This window comes from Mesoplodon bidens (genome assembly GCF_964165515.1).
Source record: "Mesoplodon bidens genome assembly, chromosome: 1".
NCBI lineage: Eukaryota > Metazoa > Chordata > Mammalia > Artiodactyla > Ziphiidae > Mesoplodon > Mesoplodon bidens.
This window is the reverse complement of record NC_138176.1, coordinates 176,754,672-176,780,278: the sequence shown is the minus strand read 5'-3', so window position 1 is coordinate 176,780,278 and position 25,607 is coordinate 176,754,672.

The window sequence follows — 25,607 nt, the reverse complement described above, 5'->3', positions numbered from 1 at the left end:
TAAAAGGCATTTCTATATTTACTTTTTAAAAGCAACATACATATTCTCTTTAGTGAATAATGAGATTACCTTTTAATGAACCTCATTTTCTAGGGAAAAAATTAACCCTTTCTAATTATTCAAAGAAATATTTTAAATTATATTACTATATGTCAAACCTTAATAGAGATTTTTTCCCTAAAATTATCCTTTAGAAGTAATGGAAGTCACCTTATATTTATGTCTATAAAAAATACTCTCTACATAAATATTCTTACACTAGAGTGGCATGTTCAAGGTCATTATATTTTGAATAAAACTATCTGAAGAGATATTAATATAAGCAACCCTCTATTAATACCACATTTGGATCATTAAAGCAATTAGATGTATAGTAAAAAAAAAAGCAAAAAAGTAAAAATAAATGTCATAGAAATTTAAAACATGTAACAATATTAGGGCTCTGATATTTACTATTTCAAATGCTGTATATGTTCATACACAAGCATTTTCAATCAACTTAAAAATAGGATAGGAGAATGGGTGCCACGCAGACCAGGGAATATTTTTAGGTCCAATTTCACATTCATTCACAAGACAACCATGGGCCACACCTGGTAACAGGTTCTGTCAGCAGGACAATGTCATACATTCCACATCAATGACAGTAGTCCTGACAGCAATTCATACAGCAGTCAACACAGCCCCCCAAGTGACAGTAAGATGTGGGAGGAAAAGATTCATCTTGGTCAAATACAAAAGGCGGCCTGCCCTAAAAGCCTTATGCCCTACAGGAAACAATATGTCTTGAAAGAACCTATAGTCATAATTTATAGCCACCCTGGAAGCCCATGCCCAGTTACAAGAATCACCACGTTATTGAAGCCTAAAAGTATAATGCACTTGTCAGTAATTTAGAGTTCATTAACAGTTTCTCTCACTACAAAGGCTATATGTCAATCTGTGGCAAACAATGTTGTTAATAATACAGCTATTCTACCTTTATCCAGCTCCTAGGGGGAGAAATGTTGATTAATTGAATCATAATTATTCAAATAGAAAAAAATCAGACTGAAGGAAACTCTATAGGTCAAATGCCCCAAGTTCTTCAACAAATACATAAGGAAAACACAGAGTTATAGACTGAAAAAAATTAATAGAGACTGATTTTTATAAAATGGTCAAGACTAAAGTAGAATCTAGGGGATGCACACTTAAAGATATCTTAAGTTACTAGTTACTGTAAATGTCAGTACTGTGATTCATTTTGGGGGGCAAAGGGTTTAACATTGTGTCAAAGCACATGGAAAGCTCTCTGAGGTGGCTGGAAAAGTACTATTCGCTTTTTTTTTCAGTAAAATATACATAAAATTTATCCTTTTAACCATTTTTTGATGAATACACCAGATTTTATTTAACTTTTCCCCCTACCATCAGATTTTTAGATATTTCTATTTTTAAACCATTACAAAGAATGCTATAATTACAAAGAAGCCTATTTATGGCTGCCCCCTTTCCATTTTTTGCACTTTAAAAAATTAAGCAAAATATATTTAATAAGGAAAACTTGGAGAGTACAGATAGTCATGGAGAAGGAAATTAAAAATGCTCATCATGCCCCCACTGGAAACAGAAGTTTTCATTATTGTTACGTAGCTACAGTCAAAAGAACTCTGATGTAGGGATGGTTAGTGTCAATCTCTTTGTGTGTACCTTTTCCTAATTCTTTATCATATATTTCCTGATAAATATGAACTACTACTTTGTATACAGTTTTGTACCTTGCTTTTGTCACTTAATATTTTGTGGTCTAATATTTCCATATCCCTGACAGGGATCCTAGCACCTTTTTTAACAACTACACAGCATCCGTTTAGTGGACAAACTATAATGTATATAACCCCCTTGTTACCCTGTTCAATTTAGACAAAAAGTAAACAACGTAAGTGAATCATGGCCACCTTAAAGGCTGGTAGCACTGAAAGCAAGTCAACCCTTCCTTTTGTTTGCATCTTGGTCACTTTCAGAAAGAAGAAAGAACTGCAAGGACTTTAACCATTTTTAAGCACACGGTTCAGTAACATTAAGTATATTCACACTGCCGTGAAGCCATCACCAGGATCCATCTCCAGAATTTATCACTCCAAACTGAAATGCTGTACTCATTAGACAATAACTTCACCATGCTTCCTTCCCCCAGGCCCTGGTAGCCACCATTCTACATTCAGTCTCTATGAATCTGACTATTTTAGGTACCTCATATAAGTGCAATCATCCTTTAGTGTCTGGATTATTTCACTAAGCACAGTGTCGTCAAGGTTCATCCATGTTGTAGCATCTATCAAAATTTTATTCTTTTAAAGATGGAATAATATTCTTGTGTATGTGTGCATGTATACACCACTTTTTGTTTATTCATTCATCTGTGATGAACACTTGGGTTGCTTCTACGTTTTGACTATTGTGAATAATGATGCTATGAACATCAGTGTATAAATATCTATTCAAGTCCCCATTTTCAATTCTTTTGGATATAGATCCAGAAGTGCAATTTCTAGATCATATGGTAATTCAGTGTTTAAATTTTTTGAGGACCTGCCATGATGTTTTTGAAAAGTGTTATTTCTTAATGTGTGTTTATAGTTATAAGAAGTGTAAGACAAAATGATCTTACAGCTAGACTGGGATAGCTTTATGCTTACCTCCCAGGACAGCTGGCAGTGTGGTATTCACTCAGCCAAGAACGTGTGGGCTACTGATTTATGATGACTATTTAAAGTTCAAAACTCCTCAGTTTACACTGAGGGCCAGCTTATCTATGGATAACTTACATCTGGTGTAACTGCTTCAACAGCATGTTTGGCCTTAGCATTCCTGCAACCAAGATTTTTCATACACATCTTGGAGGTTCATAATCTGGAAGCAAAATGCATCCTTTGTAACTAAGAAATGACCCTGGGAAATTGCACCTATAAGTCTCTTGGAACCCTCATATGTGCCTGCACTTTCTTTCTTCTACTACTGTACTTTTGCCTTCCATGAATAGGCTCTATGGAGTCTTGTGAGTCCTTTCAGTTATTCAAACCTGTGTAGCTATTGCAAAAGGATACTTGCCATATATTTGCCTTGTGTACTTTTATTTGTATAGTTTGCTTAAAAATAGAAAAGGTTAAAAACAGGGTATTTCCACTAACCAGAATTCCTACCCCATACCCTTTCCCAATCACTAAACCCCTCCTCACAGATGTTAACCACTGTCATTACTTCTATTTATTAATTAATTTTGCCTGTTTTTAAATCCTACATATGGAATCATACAGAATGTACTCTTGTGCCTTGCTTCATAATTTGCTTCATGAACTCTCCTGCTGTATAGTATTCAATTATCTGAATGTGATAAAATATATTCGCCTACTCTACTGTTGACAAATATTTGTGTTTCTAGTTTCAAGCTATCATGAATAGTGCTGCCATGAACTGTATATATCAATTGGCAAAATATGTATACATTTCTGTTGAATATACCTAGGAGTGTAATTGCATATATTCTGCTTTTTATATCCTGTTTAAGAAATTTTTTGCCTACACTGAAATCATTTGCTTAAGCATTCTTCTAAAAGCTTTTTTGTAACTCCTTTTACATTTAGGTCTCAACCCATCTAAATTGGTGTGAGATGAGGGTCGAGATACATTTACTTTTCTATATGGATATCCAACTGACACACAAGCATTTATCAAAAAGATAATTCTTTCCCACTGCATTTTTGTGACGTCTTTGTAAAAATCAAGGACGATAGATAGAAAGATAGATAGGTAATAGAAAAGATGAGACAAATAAACAGAAATAGGTTTAGATATAGATGTAAATGTAAATACATATAGATAGAGATGTTCTGAATTTTCTATTCTGTCCCAAAGATTACATCATCTTAATTACTGAGCTTTATTATAATTCTTAATATGAGGTAGTATAAATCCTCTTTATTCCTCTTTTTCAAGATTGTTTTGCTTATTCTTGGCATTTGCATTTCCATATGAATTTTAGAATCAGCCCATCAACTTCCATACACACACAGAAGTTACTGTTGGCGTTTTAAGTAGGGTTACATTGAATTTATAGTACAATTTGAGGAGAATCACCTTTATAATATCAAGTCATACATTCTGAAAACATGGTATGCATCTCCATTTATTTGGACTATCTTTAAATTAAGTCAGTGATATGTCTTATTTTTCTAGTGTGGTCTTTCATATTATTTACTAGATTTATTCCTAATATTTGAGTATATCTCTTCTCTCCTTTTTTAATATTCATTCTACTGATCTATGTTCCCACTCAATAAACTCATATATTGAATACTTCATTTCAATTTTTATATTTTTCTGTTCTGGAATTTTCATTTTATCCCTTTCATGGAATCCAGTTCTCTGATAAAATTATCAATCATGTTATCTATTCTCTTGACTATATTAATAATTATTTCAAGATTTGTACCTAAAAACTTTCATATCTAGATCTTTTATGGATCTATTTCTCTCCTCTGTTTTATTTTCTATTGGTGCCTTTTTTTTTTGTATCTCTGATTCTAAATATTTTGCTTGAAATACTGTAGAGATTTTGGGCAACAGAATATTCCTCCATTGATTTTACCCTCTGAGAAGCAGAAGAGGGACAGATCCTTCCAATCTAATCAGGGGCTGAACTGATTTGAAGCTGGGTTTGGAGTGTTACTCTGAGTTGAATTCTGCTTTGCCCTGTGTCTTACATGTAACTCTCCAAAGTTTCCAACTGAATGTATCCTGGAGATCTTGGCAATCCTGTCCTTCAATTATATGTCTTCTAAGCTCTATGAGAGTGCCTAAAACTGTATTCTGCTTTTCATTCTCTTCCTGTTCAACTTCATAGTCTCTGGCTCCGGCTTGCCAAATCAGCAAATACATAGAAGGGAAAAAGGTGAGTTCTCTCTGCACCTGCTATCTCCAAGCTCTTGGCCCCTTAAGTCTTGGATTCTTTAGCAATCCCAAATATAAATATATAAATATATATATATATTTTTTTGCATTACACGGGCCTCTCACTGTTGTGGCCCCTCCCGTTGTGGAGCATGGGCTCCGGACGCTCAGGCTCAGCGGCCATGGCTCACGGGCCCAGCCGCTCCACGGCATGTGGGATCTTCCCGGACCGGGGCACGAACCCGTGTCCCCCGCATCGGCAGGCGGACTCGCAACCACTGCGCCACCAGGGAAGCCCCCAAATATAAATATTTTACTCTCTATGCCTATAATACTATCTAAAGCTCTTCGGGCTTTTCTGCTCTTTAGTTTCTTGCCTCTGTCCATGTTCTCAGCCTTTTGACTTCTACCATAAACTGGCAAATGCTCTGAGAGAATAACCACATTCAGAACATTAGATTTAATAGAACTCATTTGAAACTTATTGTTTAATGAAAGGAAAAAAAGAATCAACAGAGTACTTATCACTCAGAAAATCCCCCATAAATATTTCTCTCAAACCAGATTTTGATATATACTAACTGGTAGAAAGATGGAGGTTACACTCCCTGAAAATTTCCAGAAGAACAGTTATTTTTTCCCATATAAGTTCAGACCTTTATGTTTCAGCAATCTATGTTTCTAAGGGCATGATTGATAAAGTCTTGTAAGTTATAAAGTATAGTTACACATGCCTAACTAAAAGGTCACCCCAGCGAGGCATGACATATTTATGGTTCTTTTTTGGCCTCTCCTGTCATATCTGTTACTCCCTTCTCTCTTTTTATTTAATTAATTTTTAAGAGTTCTCTCAGTATATTTTGTATATTCACTTTGTGACTAATAAATTCATTATATTTTATCAGTTAGCTATTTGAAATTGGAATATACTAAATTTGCTCTTAAAAAATCTCTAGCTATAAAAACAAAAGATATCTAAAAAAGAAAAGAAGCATATCCTTTTAAATATTGATTGATTTATATTAATAAGTGTTTACAAATATTTATTAAGCAAATACTATGTGTCAGACATGAGAGGAAAAAATGACAAAGAAGAGAGATATAGTTCCTGTGTTTATGGAGACTGCCTCCTAAAAATAAGAAAATATTCATAGGTTCAAAATGAAATTCATAGAAAATTTTTTGTGTTCTGTACTTACACATGGAAGAATAACCTTACATCTACTTAAGCTATCAATAAATTAATGCTTAGAAAGTGTTTAAATATATGCAAATAAAAAATGAGTATGTAAATTCTGTACTTATTATCAATGTTGTCCTGAAATATCAATATGAACATGCGTGTCATAAATGAAATATAAGTTCTTTAATAGCTGATGACTTGGACCTTCTTAAAATTATTCTGTCCAAAATGGGACCTTTGACAAATCTTACATGATATTTCTGATTCCTCACAGAAAACACTTCAAAAGACTCAAATAATTAATATTCACATTCCATATTCACAGCCTATTCAATACAATTTTTAAAAGGAAAAAAGACATCTTTAATTAAAAATAAAGTTAAAAGAGTAGGAGGAAATAAAATGTGCTCAACTTCAATGACACTAATAGAAAATAATTATTTCAAAAACAGCTTATCTGTTGAAAGCTGGCAAACTACCAGGATCCTGATTGCTATAAGTAATTTTATAACTGCTTTAAGCAAATAAATTGAACAAAGAGAAATTAATTTCAGTCACACAATGACTCATCACTTTTTCAAAATGAAGTATCTTCTGCAATATAGTCCTTTTTACATTGTGTTTGTAACAGGAATTTGTGAGCAAATAGTAAATTCCTGTTTTGAAAAGTTCATTGTGAGATCTGGACTGATAATGCCTATCATATTAGGTTTTTATTCTTTTTCATCTTTTTAACTTTTACCAGGACAATGCACACATGCAAACCACCCCCCACGCACACACACACAAACACACACATACACAGACAGGGAGAGCTGGCAGTAGAAAATACTTCTACATTATTCATTCTTCAATAGTAATATAGAAATACAATTTTTCTAAGCAGCAGCAAATATAAATATTAAAAAGGTAGTTTTGAAATATTTTAGTCTTTTTTACCTTACACAGATGAAAAGAATGAGATACTGCAAGTGGCTTATTTAATTTCTTCAATCCAGTTCCATGCCTTTACAACAAGGTTTGCAAGCCTAGAATTCTGCAGAGGACAGGATACCAGGTAGAGTGGCTGTGAGTATGCCTCAGCAGACAATGATGTAAACTGTGGGGAATTAGTGAGTTTCACCAAAAAGCTGTTGTTCTGTAGCTCCAGCTTATTTTTTGCCACACAAGAAATGTGAGCTCAAAGCTGCCTTTTTAAAAAATCTATATATTTATACAGATTTATGTAAATCTATATATTATCTGTAAATATTTGAACACTGTGAAGATTAATTAAAAAATACATGTGGCCCCCCAACCCAAGTTCACTACTTCTGCTTTAAACTGAATCAAGAAGCGGGTGTGCCTGCTTCAAATTGCATCTCTTGGTTTTGTGCTTTGCTGAACCTCTTAAAAAGTTTACACACCTTGCCTTATTACTATAGCTAAAAAAAGATTTCACATAAACTGTCTCACTAAAAGTCTTCTATCAAGTTTGATAGATATGTTACAAAAAATAATGAAATGAGAAAAGTAACAAACTAAAATGATAATTAAGTACATTAAGGATAAATAGGATCATGTAAATGACATAAACAACCCCCAATTAGCAAATGAGGAAATTCTAGCCCAATGTAGTGACATACTGTCATGTTTTAAAAAGGGAATAATAAAGCATATACACTGAGTAAGGAATGTGGAAGCTATAGTAACAGACAGAATCTTTTGATGTGAAAAATTATTATACTAGTTTTTCCTCAGGATTGTTAGTGAATTCATTCAAAGGGCATAGTTTCGAGTGTGTATGCCTATTTCTCAGATCAATTTTGAAGCCTCTGTCTTTGGCACCACTGCAGGGAAGCTACATGACCTAGAAGAACCAAACCACTGATTTATAATTTCCTGGAACCTCTACCCACTCATAGGGCTAATTTCACAGCAGATGATAGAAATCATTATTGACTATTTCTGAGATAAAGGGGAATTGGGGGGAAATGAGTAGCAAGTGAAAATACAAGCTACTAACTTAGAAAAAGGAAATAATTCTTGCTAATTGAGGAGACAATTTTCTATGTACCTATGATACAGCTGTGTATGTGCCCTTTAAGTACAAGTTTGCCTGTGATCCCTAGAAAGTCTTCTATCAATAGAAGATGTATGTGTTGTTCATTGTTTTTAAAAATATTATGTGGAAAGGATAAAAAACTCACCTTGCAACCGGACTTTTTAAAAAGTTCTTATTGTTTTCAAATATATTTTTATGCTTTGAAACAAGAAAATGCTACTACAATCTCTTAATGTTGAGATAAAAGCAAACAAAGAAACTTACAAGGAGCTAGACTCTTAGAAATAAAATAGAACCAGCTTTCCAAATGGCAAACCCAGTTCCCTTTCCATAAGAACTGAGCTGCCTCTCCTTGGCAAGTGTTTGTTAAAGCTCTAAAGCCATACCTAAAACAGGACTTCTCTAATTTCAAATAGTGTTCTTCTTCTTGGACTATACTTTAGAAACTACCCAAAGAGATGAAAAGTAGATTTGTTTGCATCTAAATTAGTTCCTGTTTATTACCAAATATTTTACCTCAATTCATTTTTTTCAGAAGTTAAATGAAAACTATGAGTAATTCAATTAAACAAACATCCACTTACAATAAGTGTAAGAGAAGAGCAAAATATAAACCTTGGCCCCAGGGAGTTCACAATATTATAAGGAAACTCAGTACATAATAGTCCCAATATATAGCATGTAGATATGTAAAAGACAGAGCAAGGGAACAGAGAAAGCAAAGTAATTAATAAATCCTAGATGAAGAGGGTCGTTAATATTTCAAGTTGAAGAAGGAAATTGAGAGAGATATCAGCAAAATGGTGGAGAGACTATTCCAAGCTCTTGTTTCCCCACAGAAAAATCGAACAGCACGCAGAAACTGTTAAAACCGACTTTGTTAAACTTCTGTAAAAAAGTCAAAGGTTTACAGCAAACAAATGTACACTGAATGAGGAAAAAGTTACTTGAAAATGGTAGGAAACCTTTGGTTTGTACTCCTCCTTTCCTCAACTCCTCCTTCAGCTCAGCAGTAGTCTTGAAGCTGCTGAGAATGTAAACTAGTTCCACGGCTGTGGAAAACGGTCTGGCAAATTCTCAGAAAACTAAACATTAAAGTACCCTCTAGCCCAGCAGTTCCAATCCTAGGTACGTATTCAAAAGAACTGGCAGTAGGGGCTCAAACAAGTATTTGTACACCAATGTTCATTGTAGCATTATTCAAATTAGCCAAAAAGTAGAAGCAACCCAAGTGTCCATCAACAGATGAAAAGATAAACAACTTTTGATAAGTACGTACAATGGACTATTATTAAGCCTTTAAAATATTGAAGTTCAATACATGCAACAACATGGGAGAGCCTTGAAAATATTATGCTAAGTGACATGAACCAGAAAAAAGGACAAATATTGTATGATTACACTTACATGAAAAATCTAGAAGAGACAAATCTATGGAGACAGAAAATAGATTCGCATTGACCAGGGACTGGGGAGAAATGGAAAATGGGAGTTATTGCTTAACAGTGACAGAGTTTCTATTTGGAATTACGAAAAGATATTGGGAATAGACAGTGGTGGTAGTTGAACAATATTGTGAATGCAATAAATGCCACTGAATTTTACATTTTAAAATGATCAAAATGGCAAAATAAAGTACATAAATAAAATTTAAAAGTTTTAAATAATGTGTAAACAATCCTAAAAGATTGCAGAAGATAAAAAAAAAAGACAAGAAAGGTAAAGAAATAATATGAATAAAGGGACAGAAAGCTAAAAGAGTTTGGAAATTAAAAAGGGAGACTTGTACTGGATTATGGGGATTCTTAATGGTCAAGTGGAATTTGTTCTGTAAGAGGAGAATAGTTGAAGACAATTGAAGAGGAAGAGTGCTATGATTACATCTATACATTTTAATAAATTAGAGGATGTTTTAGAAGGAGGGATAAATTGGAAGATGTATAATCAGCAAGGAGATTATTGCAAAAAAACCCATTAGATGGAAACACTGGAGAAAATGTGAGGGAAGATATGAGAGAAATATTGGAAGTGATTGAGAAGCACATATACATAGTACAGAAATATCTAAATTATGTTTAAAATGTATTATAATGCCAGATACTACAGGTATACAGTCCAGGTATTATTTCCACCTAAGTATGTACCCTAATACTGTATTGATGTGTCAAAGTGTCAAATGGGATATACACTCTAAAACATACTGCCCATTTTATCATATCTCCCTTTCTATCTATGTATCAGGCAGGAGTATCTACTAACACTGCTTAAGAAAAAGGAAAGAAAAAAAGAAAGAAACTAGAAGAAAGTTGACAAATCTGCTGGGAAGGAAAAAGCAATGTTGTAACTAATGAAAGACAACAAGCTACAGGGTTAAACAGAAATCTACACTGATTATTTTTGCACATCCCAAAGGACTTTGTGTATAAAATTATTTTTCTAACAGTATTTCAATGACACGTATAAAATTCTGAACAGTATCTCACAACATGGGACCAAAGACAAAGAGGATTATTCAATGCCAATATTCTAGTTAAATTCTGTATTTATAGTATAATTATGCTCCATGTTGAGAATGCACAGGTGATTAATTTGCCCTCTTTTATTCCTCAGCTCTCCAGCAATGAGAAGGGGACAAAACATTGCAGTTAATTGTGGGCTTGAAACACAATAGGGCTCATCACTCAATCAAATGCTGTAGGGCTATATGCTGATCATTCACTCCAGCTATGGTGAGTCCCAGCTATTTATTTTGCTTTGCTGTACATTATTGTACACCTCCCATCTGAACTTAGATACAAGCTGATTTGCAATCATGATTTCCTTTAGAAATACTAATCCTATTCTTAAGTAAATGTAGGCAGACACACTAATGGTGGCAGAAAATTGTTGTCCAAAATGAACAAAGACCAACAGAGGGCAGATAGCAGAAAAAAAGAAGAACTACAATCCTGCAGCCTGTGGAACAAAAACCACATTCACAGAAAGATAGACAAGATGAAAAGGCAGAGGGCTATGTACCAGATGAAGGAACAAGATAAAACCCCAGAAAAACAACTAAATGAAGTGGACATAGGCAACCTTCCAGAAAAAGAATTCAGAATAATGATAGTGAAGATGATCCAGGACCTCGGAAAAACAATGGAGGCAAAGATGAAGAAGATGCAAGAAATGTTTAAGAAAGACCTAGAAGAATTAAAGAACAAACAAACAGAGATGAACAATACAATAACTGAAATGAAAACTACTCTAGAAAAATCACTAGCAGAATAACTGAGGCAGAAGAACGGATAAGTGACCTGGAAGACAGAATGGTGGAATTCACTGCTGCAGAACAGAATAAAGAAAAAAGAATGAAAAGAAATGAAGACAGCCTAAGAGACCTCTGGGACAACATTAAACACAACAGCATTCACATTATAGGGGACCCAGAAGGAGAAGAGAGAGAGAAGGGACCCGAGAAAATATCTGAACAGATTATAGTCGAAAACTTCCCTAACATGGGATAGGAAACAGCCACCAAAGTCCAGGAAGCACAGAGAGTCCCATACAGGATAAACCCAAGGAGAAACATGCCAAGACACATAGTAATCAAATTGGCAAAAATAAAAGAAAAAGAAAAATTATTGAAAGCAGCGAGGAAAAAATGAAAAATAACATACAAGGGAACTCCCATAGGGTTAACAGCTGATTTCTCAGCAGAAACTCTACATGCCAGAAGGGATTAGCATGATATACTTAAAGTGAAAGGGAAGAACCTACAACCAAGATTACTCTACCTGGCAAGGATCTCCTTAAGATTCAATGGCAAAATCAAAAGCTTTACAGACAAGCAAAAGTTAAGAGAATTCAGCACCACCAAACCAGCTCTACAACTAATGCTAAAGGAACTTCTCTAAGTGGGAAACACAAGAGAAGAAAAAGACCTACAAAAACAAACCCAAAACAATTAAGAAAATGGTCCTAGGAACATACATATCGATAATTACCTTAAACGCGAATAGATTAAATGCTCCAACCCAAAGACACAGGCTTGCAGAATGGATACAAAAACAAGACTCATCTACATGCTGTCCACAAGAGACCCACTTCAGACCTAGGGACACATACAGACTGAAAGTGAGGGGATGGAAAATGATATTCCATGCAAATGGAAATCAAAAGAAAGCTGGAGTAGCTATACACATATCAGATAAAATAGACTTTAAAATAAAGAATGTTACAAGAGACAAGTAAGGACATTACATAATGATAAAGGGATCAATCCAAGAAGAAGATATAGCATTTATAAATCTATATGCACCCAACACAGGAGCACCTCAACACATAAGGCACTGCGAAGAGTTATAAAAGATGAAATTTACAGTAACACAAAAATAGTGGGGGACTTTAAAACCTCACTTACACCAATGGACAGATAATCCAAAATGAAAGTAAATAAGGAAACACAAGCTTTAAATGACATAACAGACCAGATAGATTTAATTGATAATTATAGGACATTCCATCCAAAAACAGCAGACTACACTTTCTTCTCAAGTGTGTACAGAACATTCTCCAGGATAGATCACATCTTGGGTCACAAATCAAGCCTCAGTAAATTTAAGAAAATTGAAATCATATCAAGCATCTTTTCTGATGACAATGCTATGAGATTAGAAATCAATTACAGGGAACAAAACATAAAAAACACAAACACATGGAGGCTAAACAATACGTTACTGAATAACCAAGGGATCACTGAAGAAATCAAAGAGGAAACTAAAAAATACCTAGACACAAATGACAATGAAAACACGACAATCCAAAACCTATGGGATGCAACAAAAGCAGTTGTAAGAGGGAAGTTTATAGCTATACAGGCCTACCTCAAGAAACAAGAAAAGTCTCAAGTAAACAATCTAACCTTACACCTAAAGGAACTAAAGAAAGAAGAAAAAATCTACAGTTATCAGAAGGAAAAAAATCATAAAGATCAGAGCAGAAATAAATGAAATAGAAACAAAGAAAACAATACCAAAGATCAATAAAACTAAAGGCTGGTTCTTTGAGAAGATAAACAAAATTGATAAACCATTAGCCAGACTCATCAAGAAAAAAAGGGAGAGGGCTCAAATCAATAAAATTAGAAATGAAAAAGGAGAACTTACAAGAGACACTGCAGAAATACAAGGCATCCTAAGAGACTACTACAGGCAACTCTATGCCAATAAAATGGACAACCTGGAAGAAATGGACAAATTCTTACAAAGGTAAAACCTTGCAAGACTGAACCAGGAAGAAACAGAAATTATGAACAGACAAATCACAAGTAATGAAATTGAAACTGTGATGAAAAATCTTCCAACAAACAAACGTCCAGGACCAGATAGCTTCAAGGGTGAATTCTATCAAACATTTAGAGAAGAGCTAACACCAATCCTTCTCAAACTCTTCCACAAAACTGCAGAGGGAGGAACACTCCCGAAGCCATTCTATGAGGCCACCATCACCCTGATACCAAAACCAGACAAAGATACTACAAAAAAGAAAATTACAGACCAATATCACTGATGAATATAGATGCAAGAATCCTCAACAAAATACTAGCAAACAGAATCCAACAACATATTAAAAGGGTCATACACCATGATCAAGTGGGATTTATCCCAGGGATGCAAGGATTCTTTAATATATGCAAATGAATCAATGTGATACACCATATTAACAAATTGAAGAAGAAAAGCCATATGATAATCTCAATAGATGCAGAAAAGCTTTTGACAAAATTCAACACCCATTTATGATAAAAAGTCTCCAGAAAGTGGACACAGAGGGAACCTACCTCAACATAATAAAGGCCATATATGACAAACCCATAGCAAACATCATTCTCAATGGTGAAAAACAGAAAGCATTTCCTCTAAGATCAAGAAAAAGACAAGGATGTCCACTCTCACCACTATTATTCAACATAGGTTTGGAAGTCCTAGCCATGGCAGTTAGAGAAGAAAAAGAAATAAAAGGAATACCAATTGGAAAAGAAGTAAAACTGTCACTGTTTGCAGATGACATGATACTATACATAGAGAATCCTAAAAATGCCACCAGAAAACTACTAGAGCTAATTAATGAACTTGGTAAAGTTGCAGGATACAAAATTAATGCACAGAAATCTCTTGCATTCCTCTACACTAATGATGAAAAATCTGAAAGAGAAATTAAGGAAACACTGTCATTTACCATTGCAACAAAAAGTAAAATACCTAGGAATAAACCTAGCTAGGTAGACAAAAGAGCTCTATGCAGAAAACTATAAGACACTGATGAAAGAAATTAAAGATGATACCAACAGATGGAGAAATATACCATGTTCTTGGATTGGAAGAATCAATATTGTGAATATGACTATACTACACAAAGCAATCTACAGATTCAATGCAATCCCTATCAAATTATCAATGGCATTTTTTAAGGAACTAGTAAAAATCATCTTAAAATTTGTATGGAGACACAAAAGAACCCGAATAGCCAAAGCAGTCTTGACGGAAAAAAAGGAGCTGGAGAAATCAGACTCCCTGACTTCAGACTATACTACAAATCTACATTAATCAAGACAATATGGGGCGAGGGAGGCGAGCGAGCGCGGCGCCGCGAGCGGGTTGCGGGCAGCGGGGGACTGCAAACTTTGCTGTTCGCCGCGCTTCCCCAGCCCGGCCCCTTCCCCCATCGCCAACATCGCCACCCCACTTTCCTCCAACCCCGCACACCTCTCCCCACCCACCCCACCTCCCGTCGCTCCTCCTCGCCGCCTCGACTCTGCTCCGGGGAAAACTTCAAAGCGCCGGATCGCAGGCTCCCTGCTTACTCCCCGGCTGGGGATTTCAGTTTCCTGAGTTTCTGGGAAGGCCTGGTTTCCCCAAAGGAACGATTTCTGGTAGAAGTCTAAAGGTCTGACCAAAGAAAAAAAAATCCAGTATAGCCAATGAATTGAGGACAAGAAGGTTTCCAATCAGCAGTTTAAGCCAGGAGAGTAAATCCAGTTCCTATTACTCCATCCTGTCCAGAAGCACAGGTCTTAAGTGAAATTGAATACCAAAGAAACAGTTCCAAATTTTACAACGGATCTATCACTGGTTGTTAGCATATCTTCCCACACCCAAGACACCAAGATAACTTCTACTCACTGTTAAAGCTTTATGATGAGCAAAACTTCCACCCCTGTGCTTCCTTAGCATCCAACAAAATGAAAACCTGAAGCCAAGCTGACAAATAGAGTGTGAAGGGCCTTCTACTGCATTTAAGAAAAAACTGAGACTTGCTATAGAAAACAGGTAGATGCTGGAAAACAATAGAATAATATCTTCAAAGTACTGAGGACATATAGCTGTCCAAATTAAAATTCTACACCTCATTTTAAAAAACTACTCAAGAACAAGAAGTAAAGAAAGAGGACCCCGGAGGACGATGGGGGAAGAGTAAGATGCGGAGATCACCTTCCTCCCCACAGATACATCAGAAATTCATCTACACGTGGAACAACTCCTACAGAACACCTACTGAACGCTGACAGAAGACCTCAGACCCCCCAAAAGGCAAGAAACTCCCCACATATCTGGGTAGGGCAAAAGAAAAAAAGAATAAACAGAGACAATAGGATAGGGACGGGACCTGCACCAGTGGGAGGGAGCCGTGAAGGAGGAAAGGTTTCCACACACTACAAACCCCTTCGCAGGCGGAGACTGCAGGTGGCGGAGGGGGAAAGCTTCGGAGTAGCGGAGGAGAGCACAGCAACAGGGGTGTGGAGGGCAAAGCGGAGAGATTCCGGCACAGAGGATCGGTGCCCTCAGGCACACACCAGCCCGAGAGGCTTGTCTGCTCGGCCGCCGTGGAGGGCGGGGCTGGGAGCTGAGGCTCGGGTATCGGCTTTCAGTCGGAGCGCAGGGAGAGGACTGGGGCTGGCGGCAGGAAGAGAGCCTGAAGGGGTTAGTGCACCACGGCTAGCCCGGAGGGAGTCCGGGGAAAGGGTCTGGAGCTGCCGAAGAGGCAAGAGACTTTTTCTTCCCTTTTGTTTCCTGGTGCGCGAGGAGAGGGCATTAAGAGGGCTGCTTGGGGAAGCGCCGGAGATGGGTGCGAGCCGCGGCTAAAGGCGCGGACCCCAGAGACGGGCGTGGGACGCTGGAGCTGCTGCTGCCGCCGCCGCGGGGCCTGTGTGCGAGCGCGGGTCACTGTCCGCCCCGCCTTCCGGGGGGCCTGTGCACCTCGCCACTGCCGGGGTCCCGGGACCCGGGGACGGCTTTCCCGGGAAAGCGCACGGAGCGCCTCGGTCTGGTGCAACGTCACGCCGGCCTCTGCTGCCGCAGTCCCGCCCCACACTGCGCGCCCCTCCCTCCCCTCTGCCTGAGTGAGCCAGAGCCCCCGAATCAGCGGCTCCTTTAAACCCGTCCTGTCTGAGCAAAGAACTGACGCCCTCCATCGACCTACACGCAGAGGCGGGGCCAGGTCCAAGGCTGAGACCCGGGAGCTGGAGAGCAGAGAAGAGACAGGGAAATCTCTCTGTGCAGCCTCGGAGGCAGCGGATTAAAGCTCCACGGCCCATTTGATGTGCCCTGCGTCTGTGGAGTACATAAATGGACAGCGAATCATCCCAAATTGAGGAAGTGGACTTTGAGGACAAGATTTAAGACTTTCCCCCCTTTTCCTCTTTTTACAACGAATTATCCCAAATTAAGGAGGTGGACTTAGAGAACAAGATTTCAGATTTCTCGCCCTTTTCATCCTTTTACAACAAATTATCCCAAAATGAGGAGGTGGACTTGGAGAGCAAGATTTTTGATTTTTGCCCCTGCTCTCTTTTTGTGAATGTGTATGTGTAATCTTCTGTGTAAGATTCTCTCTGTATAGCTTTCCTTCCACCATATGTCCCAGGGTTCTATCGGTCCGTTTTTTTTTCAATAATTACTTTTTAATTTTAATAACGCTACTATATTTCATAGTTTATTCTATTTTACTTTACCTGCTCTTTCTTTTTTCCTACCTTGCCTTCCTCCCTCCCTCTGCCCCTCCTTTCCTTCTTTCTTTTTCTTTCCTCCCTCCCTCTCTCCCACCCTTCTTCTTTCCACTTTCTTTTTCTTTCCTTCCTCCCTGCCTCCCTCCTGTCTTTCCTTCTTTCTTTCCTTCCTCCCTCCCTCCCTTCTTCCATTCACTCTTCCTTTTGCTTTCATTCCTCCCTCACTCCCTTCTTTCTTTCTTTCTTTCAATCCTTCCTCCCTCTCTCCCTCCTTTCTTCCTTCCTTCCTTCCTTCCTTCCCTTCTTCCTTTCTTTCCCTCTCTCTTTCTTTCTTCTACTAATTCTTTCTTTCTACTTTTTCTCACTATTATTCTGAGCCGGGTGGGTGAAAGGCTCTTGGTGCTGCAGCCAGGAGTCAGTGCTGTGCCTCTGAAGTGGGAGAGCCAACTTCAGGAAACGGGTCCACAAGAGACCTCCCAGCTCCACATAATATCAAGCAGCGAAAATCTCCCAGAGATCCCCATCTCAACACCAGCACCCAGCTTCAGTCAACGACCAGCAAGCTACAGAGCTGTTCACCCTATGCCAAACAACTAGCAATGCAGGAACACAACCGCACCCATTAGTAGAGAGGCTACCTAAAAACATAATAAGGCCACAGGCACCCCAAAACACACCACCAGACGTGGACCTGTCGACCAGAAAGACAAGATCGAGCCTCAACCACCAGAACACAGGCATTAGTCCCCCCCAACAAGAAGCCTACACAACCTACTGAAACAACCTTAGCCACAGGGGACAGACACCAAAAACAACGGGAACTACGAATCTGCAGCCTGCAAAAAGGAGACAGACCCCAAACACAGTAACATGAGCAAAATGAGAAGGCAGAAAAACACACAGCAGGTGAAGGAGCAAGATAAAAACCTACCAGACCTAACAAATGAAGAGGTAATAAGCAGTCTACCTGAAAAAGAATTCAGAATAATGATAGTAAAGATGATCCAAGATTCTATTTCCAAGATCCAAAATCTTGGAAATAGAATAGACAAAATGCAAGAAACAGTTAACAAGGACCTAGAAGAACTAAAGATGAATCAAGCATCGATTAAAAACACAATAAATGAAATGATAAATACTCTAGATGGGATCAATAGCAGAATAACTGAGGCAGAAGAACGGATAAGTGAGGTGGAAGATAAAATAGTGGAAATAACTGATGCAGAGCAAAATAAAGAAAAAAGAATGAAAAGAACAGAGGACAGTCTCAGAGACCTCTGGGACAACATTAAACGCACCAACATTCGAATTATAGGGGTTCCAGAAGAAGAAGAGAAAAAGAAAGGGACTGAGAAAATATTTGAAGAGATTATAGTTGAAAACTTCCCTAATATGGGAAAGGAAATAGTTAATCAAGTCCAGGAGGCACAGAGAGTCCCACACAGAATAAATCCAAGGAGAAATACACCAAGACACATATTAATCAAACTGTCAAAAATTAAACACAAAGAAATCATATTAAAAGCAGCAAGGGAAAAACAACAAATAACACACAAGGGAATCCCCATCAGGTTAACAGCTGATCTCTCAGCAGAAACTCTACAAGCCAGAAGGGAGTGGCAGGACATAATTAAAGTGATGAAGGAGAAAAACCTGCAACCAAGATTACTCTACCCAGCAAGGATCTCATTCAGATTTGATGGAGAATTTAAAATATTTACAGACAAGCAAAAGCTGAGAGAGTTCAGCATCACCAAACCAGCTTTACAACAAATGCTAAAGGAACTTCTCTAGGCAAGAAACACAACAGAAGGAAAAGACCTACAATAACGAACCCAAAGCAATTAAGGAAATGGGAATAGGAACATACATATCAATAATTACCTTAAATGTAAATGGACTAAATGCTCCCACCAAAAGACACAGATTGGCTGAATGGATACAAAAACAAGACCCATATATATGCTGTCTACAAGAGACCCACTTCAGACCTAGAGACACATACAGATTGAAAGTAAGGGGATGGAAAAAGATATTCCATGCAAATGGAAATCAAAAGAAAGCTGGAGTAGCAATTCTTATATCAAAATATACAAAACAGACTTTAAAATAAAGACTATTAGAAGAGACAAAGAAGGACACTACATAACGATAAAGGGATCAATCCAAGAAGATATAACAATTGTAAATATTTATGCACCCAACATAGGAGTACCTCAATACATAAGGCAAATACAAACAGCCATAAAAGGGGATAGCGACAGTAACACAATCATAGTAGGAGACTTTAACACCCCACTTTCACCAATGGACAGATCATCCAAAATGAAAATAAATAAGGAAACACAAGCTTTAAATGATACATTAAACAAGATGGACTTAGTTGATATTTATAGGACATTCCATCCAAAAACAACAGAATACACATTTTTCTCAAGTGCTCATGGAACATTCTCCAGGATAGATCATATCTTGGGTCACAAATCAAGCCTTGGTAAATTTAAGAAAATTGAAATTGTATCAAGTATCTTTTCCGACCACAATGCTATGAGACTAGACATCAAAAACAGGAAAAGATCTGTAAAAAATACAAACACATGGAGGCTAAACAATACACTACTCAATAACGAAGTGATCACTGAAGAAATCAAAGAGGAAATTAAAGAATACCTAGAAACAAATGACAATGGAGACACGATGACCCAAAACCTATGGGACGCAGCAAAAGCAGTTCTAAGGGGGAAGTTTATAGCAATACAATCCCACCTTAAGAAACAGGAAACATCTCGAGTAAACAACCTGACCCTGCATCTAAAGCAATTAGAGAAAGAAGAACAAAAAAAACCCAAAGTTAGCAGAAGGAAAGAAATCATAAAGATCAGAGCTGAAATAAATGAAACAGAAACAAAGAAAACAATAGCAAAGATCAATAAAACTAAAAGCTGGTTCTTTGAGAAGTTAAACAAAACTGACAAACCATTAGCCAGACTCATCAAGAAAAAAAGGGAGAAGACGGAAATCAATAGAATTAGAAATGAAAAAGGAGAAGTAACAACTGACACTGAAGAAGTACAAAAGATCATGAGAGATTACCACAAGCAACTCTATGCCAATAAAATGGACAACCTGGAAGACATGGACAAATTCTTAGAAATGCACAACCTGCCAAGACTGAATCAGGAAGAAATAGAAAATATGAATAGACCAATCACAAGCACTGAAATTGAAACTGTGATTAAAAATCTGCCATCAAACAAAAGCCCAGGACCAGATGGCTTCACAGGCGAATTCTATCAAACATTTAGAGAAGAGCTAACACCCATCCTTCTCAAACTCTTCCAAACAATTTCAGAGGAAGGAACACTCCCAAACTCATTCTATGAGGGCACCATCACCTTGATATCAAAACCAGGCAAGGATGTCACAAAGAAAGAAAACTGCAGGCCAATATCACTGATGAACATAGATGCAAAAATCCTCAACAAAATACGAGCAAACAGAATCCAACAGCACATTAAAAAGATCATACACCATGATCAAGTGGGGTTTATTCCAGGAATGCAAGGATTCTTCAATATATGCAAATCAATCAATGTGATACACCATATTAGCAAATTGAAGGAGAATAACCATATGATCATCTCAATAGATGCAGAGAAGTCTTTCGACAAAATTCAACACCCATTTATGATAAAAACCCTGCAGAAAGTAAGCACAGAGGGAACTTTCCTCAACATAATAAAGGACATATATGACAAACCCACAGCCAACATCGTCCTCAGTGGTGAAAAACTGAAACCATTTCCACTAAGATCAGGAACAAGACAAGGCTGCCCACTCTCACCACTCTTATTCAACCTAGTTTTGGAAGTTCTAGCCACAGCAATCAGAGAAGAAAAGGAATCCAAATTGGAAAAGAAGAAGTAAAGCTGTCACTGTTTGCAGATGACATGATACTATACATAGAGAATCCTAAAGATGCTACCAGAAAACTACTAGAGCTAATCAATGAATTTGGTAAAGTAGCAGGATACAAAATTAATGCACAGAAATCTCTGGCATCCCTGTACACTAATGATGAAAAATCTGAAAATGAAATCAAGAAAACACTCCCATTTACCATTGCAACAAAAAGAATAAAATATCTAGGAATAAACCTACATAAGGAGGCAAAAGACCTGTATGCAGAAAATTATAAGACACTGATGAAAGAAATTAAAGATGATACAAATAGATGGAGAGATATACCATGCTCCTGGATTGGAAGAATCAATATTGTGAAAATGACTCTACTACCCAAAGCAATCTACAGATTCAATGCAATCCCTATCAAACTACCACTGGCATTTTTCACAGAACTAGAACAAAATATTTCAAAATTTGTTTGGAAAAACAAAACACCCCGAATAGCCAAAGCAATCTTGAGAACGAAAAACAGAGCTGGAGGAATCAGGCTCCCTGACTTCAGACTATACTACAAAGCTACAGTAATCAAGACAGTGTGGTACTGGCCCAAAAACAGAAAGATAGATCAGTGGAACAGGATAGAAAGCCCAGAGATAAACCCACGCACATATGGTCAACTTATCTTTTTAAAGGAGGCAGGAATGTACAGTGGAGAAAGGACAGCCTCTTCAATAAGTGGTGCTGGGAAAACTGGACAGGGACATTTAAAAGTATGAGATTAGATCATTTCCTAACACCATACACAAAAATAAGCTCAAATTGATTAAGACCTAAATGTAAGGCCAGAAACTATCAAAGTCTTACAGGAAAACATAGGCAGAACACTCTATGACATAAATCACAGCAAGATCCTTTTGGACCCACGTCCTAGAGAAATGGAAATAAAAACAAAGATAAACAAATGGGACCTAATGAAACTTCAAAGCTTTTGCACAGCAAAGGAAACCATAAACAAGACCAAAAGACAACCCTCAGAATGGGAGAAAATATTTGCAAATGAAGCAACTGACAAAGGATTAATCTCCAAAATTTATAAACAGCACATGCAGCTCAATAGCAAAAAAGCAAACTACCCAATCCAAAAATGGGCAGAAGACTTAAATAGGCATTTCTCCAAAGAAGATATACAGACTGCCAACAAACACATGAAAGAATGCTCAGCATCATTAATCATTAGAGAAGTGCAAATTAAAACTACAATGAGATATCATCTCACACCAGTCAGAATGGCCATCATCAAGAAATCTAGAAACAATAAATGCTGGAGAGGGTGTGGAGAAAAGGGAACACTCTTGCACTGCTGGTGGGAATGTGAATTGGTACAGCCACTATGGAGAACAGTATGGAGGTTCCTTAAAAAACTACAAATAGAACTACCATATGACCCAGCAATCCCACTACTAGGCATATACCCTGAGAAAACCATAATTGAAAAAGAGACATGTACCAAAATGTTCAGTGCAGCTCTATTCACAATAGCCCGGAGATGGAAACAACCAAAGTGTCCATCATCAGATGAATGGATAAAGAAGATGTGGCACATATATACAATGGAATACTACTCAGCCATAAAAAGAAACGAAACTGAGCTATTTGGAATGAGGTGGATAGACCTAGAGTCTGTCCTACTGAGTGAAGTAAGTCAGAAAGAGAAAGACAAATACCGTATGCTAACACATATATACGGAATTTAAAAAAAAATGTCATGAAGAACCTAGGGTTAAAACGGGAATAAAGACACAGACCTACTTGAGAATGGACTTGAGGATATGGGGAGGGGGAAGGGTGAGCTGTGACAAAGCGAAAGAGAGGCATGGACATATATACACTACCAAACGTAAGGTAGATAGATAGTGGGAAGCAGCCGCAGAGCACAGGGAGATCAGCTCGGTGCTTTGTGACCGCCTGGAGGGGTGGGATGTGGAGGGTGGGAGGGAGGGAGATGCATGAGGGAAGGGATGTGGGAATGGATGTATATGTATGACTGATTCACTTTGTTATAAGGCAGAAACTAATAAAAAAAAAAGACAATATGGTACTGGCACAAAAACATAAACAGAGATCAATGGAACAACACAGAAAGCCCAGAGATAAACCCACGCACCTATGGTCAACTAATATATGACAAAGGAGGCAAGGATATACAATGAAGAAAAGACAATCTCTTCAATAATTGGTGCTGGGAAAACTGGGCAGCTACATGGAAAAGAATGAGATTAGAACACTCCCTAACAGCATACACAAAAATAAACTCAAAATGGATTTGAGACCTAAGTGTAAGACCAGACACTATAAAACTCTTAGAGGAAAACATAGGAAGAACACTCTTTGATATAAATCACAGCAAGATCTTTTTTGATCCACCTCCTAGAGTAATGGAAATAAAGACAAAAATAAACAAATGGGACCTAATGAAACTTCAAAGCTGTTGCACAGCAAGGGAAACCATAAACAAGACAAAAATACAACCCTCAGAATGGGAGAAAATATTTGCAAACAAATCAACAGACAAAGGATTAATCTCCAAAATATTTAAACAGCTCATGCAACTCAATATTAAAGAAACAAACAACCCAATCCAAGAATGGGCAGAAGACCTAAATAGACATTTCTCCAAAGAAGACATACAGATGGCTAAGAGGAACATGAAAAGCTGCTCAACATCACTAATTATTAGAGAAATGCAAATCAAAACTACAATGAGGTATCACCTCACACCAGTTAGAATGGGCATCAGAAAATCTACAAACAACAAATGCTGGAGAGGGTGTGGAGAAAAGGGAACCCTCTTGCACTGTTGGTGGGAATGTAAATTCATACAGCCACTATGGAGAACAGTATGAAGGTTCCTTAAAAACTAAAAATAGAATTACCATATGATCCAGCAAGCCCAGTACTGGGCATATACCCAGAGAAAACCATAGTTCAGAATGACACATGCACCCCAATGTTCACTGCAGCACTATTTACAATAGCCAGGTCATGGAAGCAACCTAAATGCCCATTGACAGATGAATGGATAAAGAAGTTGTGGTACATACAATGGAATATTACTCAGCCATAAAAAGGAGAGAAATTGAGTCATTTGTTGAGACGTGGATGGATCTAGAGACTGTCATACAGAGTGAAGTATGTCAGAAAGAGAAAAACAAATATCGTATATTAATGCATGCATGTGGAACCTAGAAAAATGGTACAGATGAACTGGTTAGCAGGGCAGATATTGAGACACAGATGTAGAGAACAAACGTATGTACACCAAGGAGGGAAAAGCGCAATGGGTTGGGGATGGTGGTGTGCTGAATTGGGCGATTGGGACTGACAAGTATACACTGATGTGTATAAAATTGATGACTAATAAGAACCTGCAGTATAGAAAAACAAACAAACAAACAAAAAACAACTAATAGTAAACTTTCTTTGGTTTATTTGTATGGAAATATGTTAATATAAATGTTTCAGACATTACATGAAATTTCTAAAAATCTTATATGTTCTAGTATAATGTTATGTCATAATTCTAGTTATTACTTTAAAATTTGTATCTCAGAAATAACTAAATTTCCTTGTCAATTGCATTATTATGAACTTTCATCAAATCTTTTACCATGGTCATTTTTAATTTTTTTGTCATTTACAGACAGTTCTGGGTGTACTCTGACGTTTTTGCAAAAATGTTCCTATAAAAGGGTTTCATCTTCAAGGAATTCATGGAAAAGACTCTGACAAGTACAGGTTTCTGGTAACTGACTATACTGCTGAACTGAATAAGCATTTTCAGAGCTCTAATGGAAAACTGATGAATTCATAAAAGTGCTAACAAAAGATCAAGATAAAAAAATTAATTACATGGGACTGAGTGAACTGATGAGGATGATTATAATTTTTGTGACTTTCTGTTTGAATAAAAAAAGAAATCTCACAAGGGCTCAGAAGCCAAAAATATACAAATCAATTTTCACTGCAACGTAAAGGAGCTTTTACAGTGGAGGATTACTGGACTGAATGTCAATATTATGACATAGTATGAGTGTATTTCATGTTTGGTAATTGCAATCATTGTTGCTTTTGCTGTGGTCATCCATTTACAATGCTTGGTGTCAGTTTATTTATCTCTTGTAAAAAAAAATACAGTGTGTGTGTGTGAAAAAAATGAACAAAGATACCAAATACTAAAACCTAAAGTATTAATTTTATTTGGCTTTATAGTTTTACGCAGTAAACGTTATTAAACACACACACACACACACACTCACACACACACACTTCTGATCATAGTCCATTACTGTGTCTTTCCTTGAGAAAAGTGTAATTGAAAAAATTGTGGTCTTCCCTGGTGGCGCAGTGGTTGAGAGTCCGCCTGCCAATGCAGGGGACACAGGTTCGTGCCCGGGTCCGGGAAGATCCCACATGCCGCGGAGCAGCTGGGCCCGTGAGACATGGCCGCTGAGCCTGTGTGTCCAGAGCCTGTGCTCCACAACAGGAGAGGCCACAAC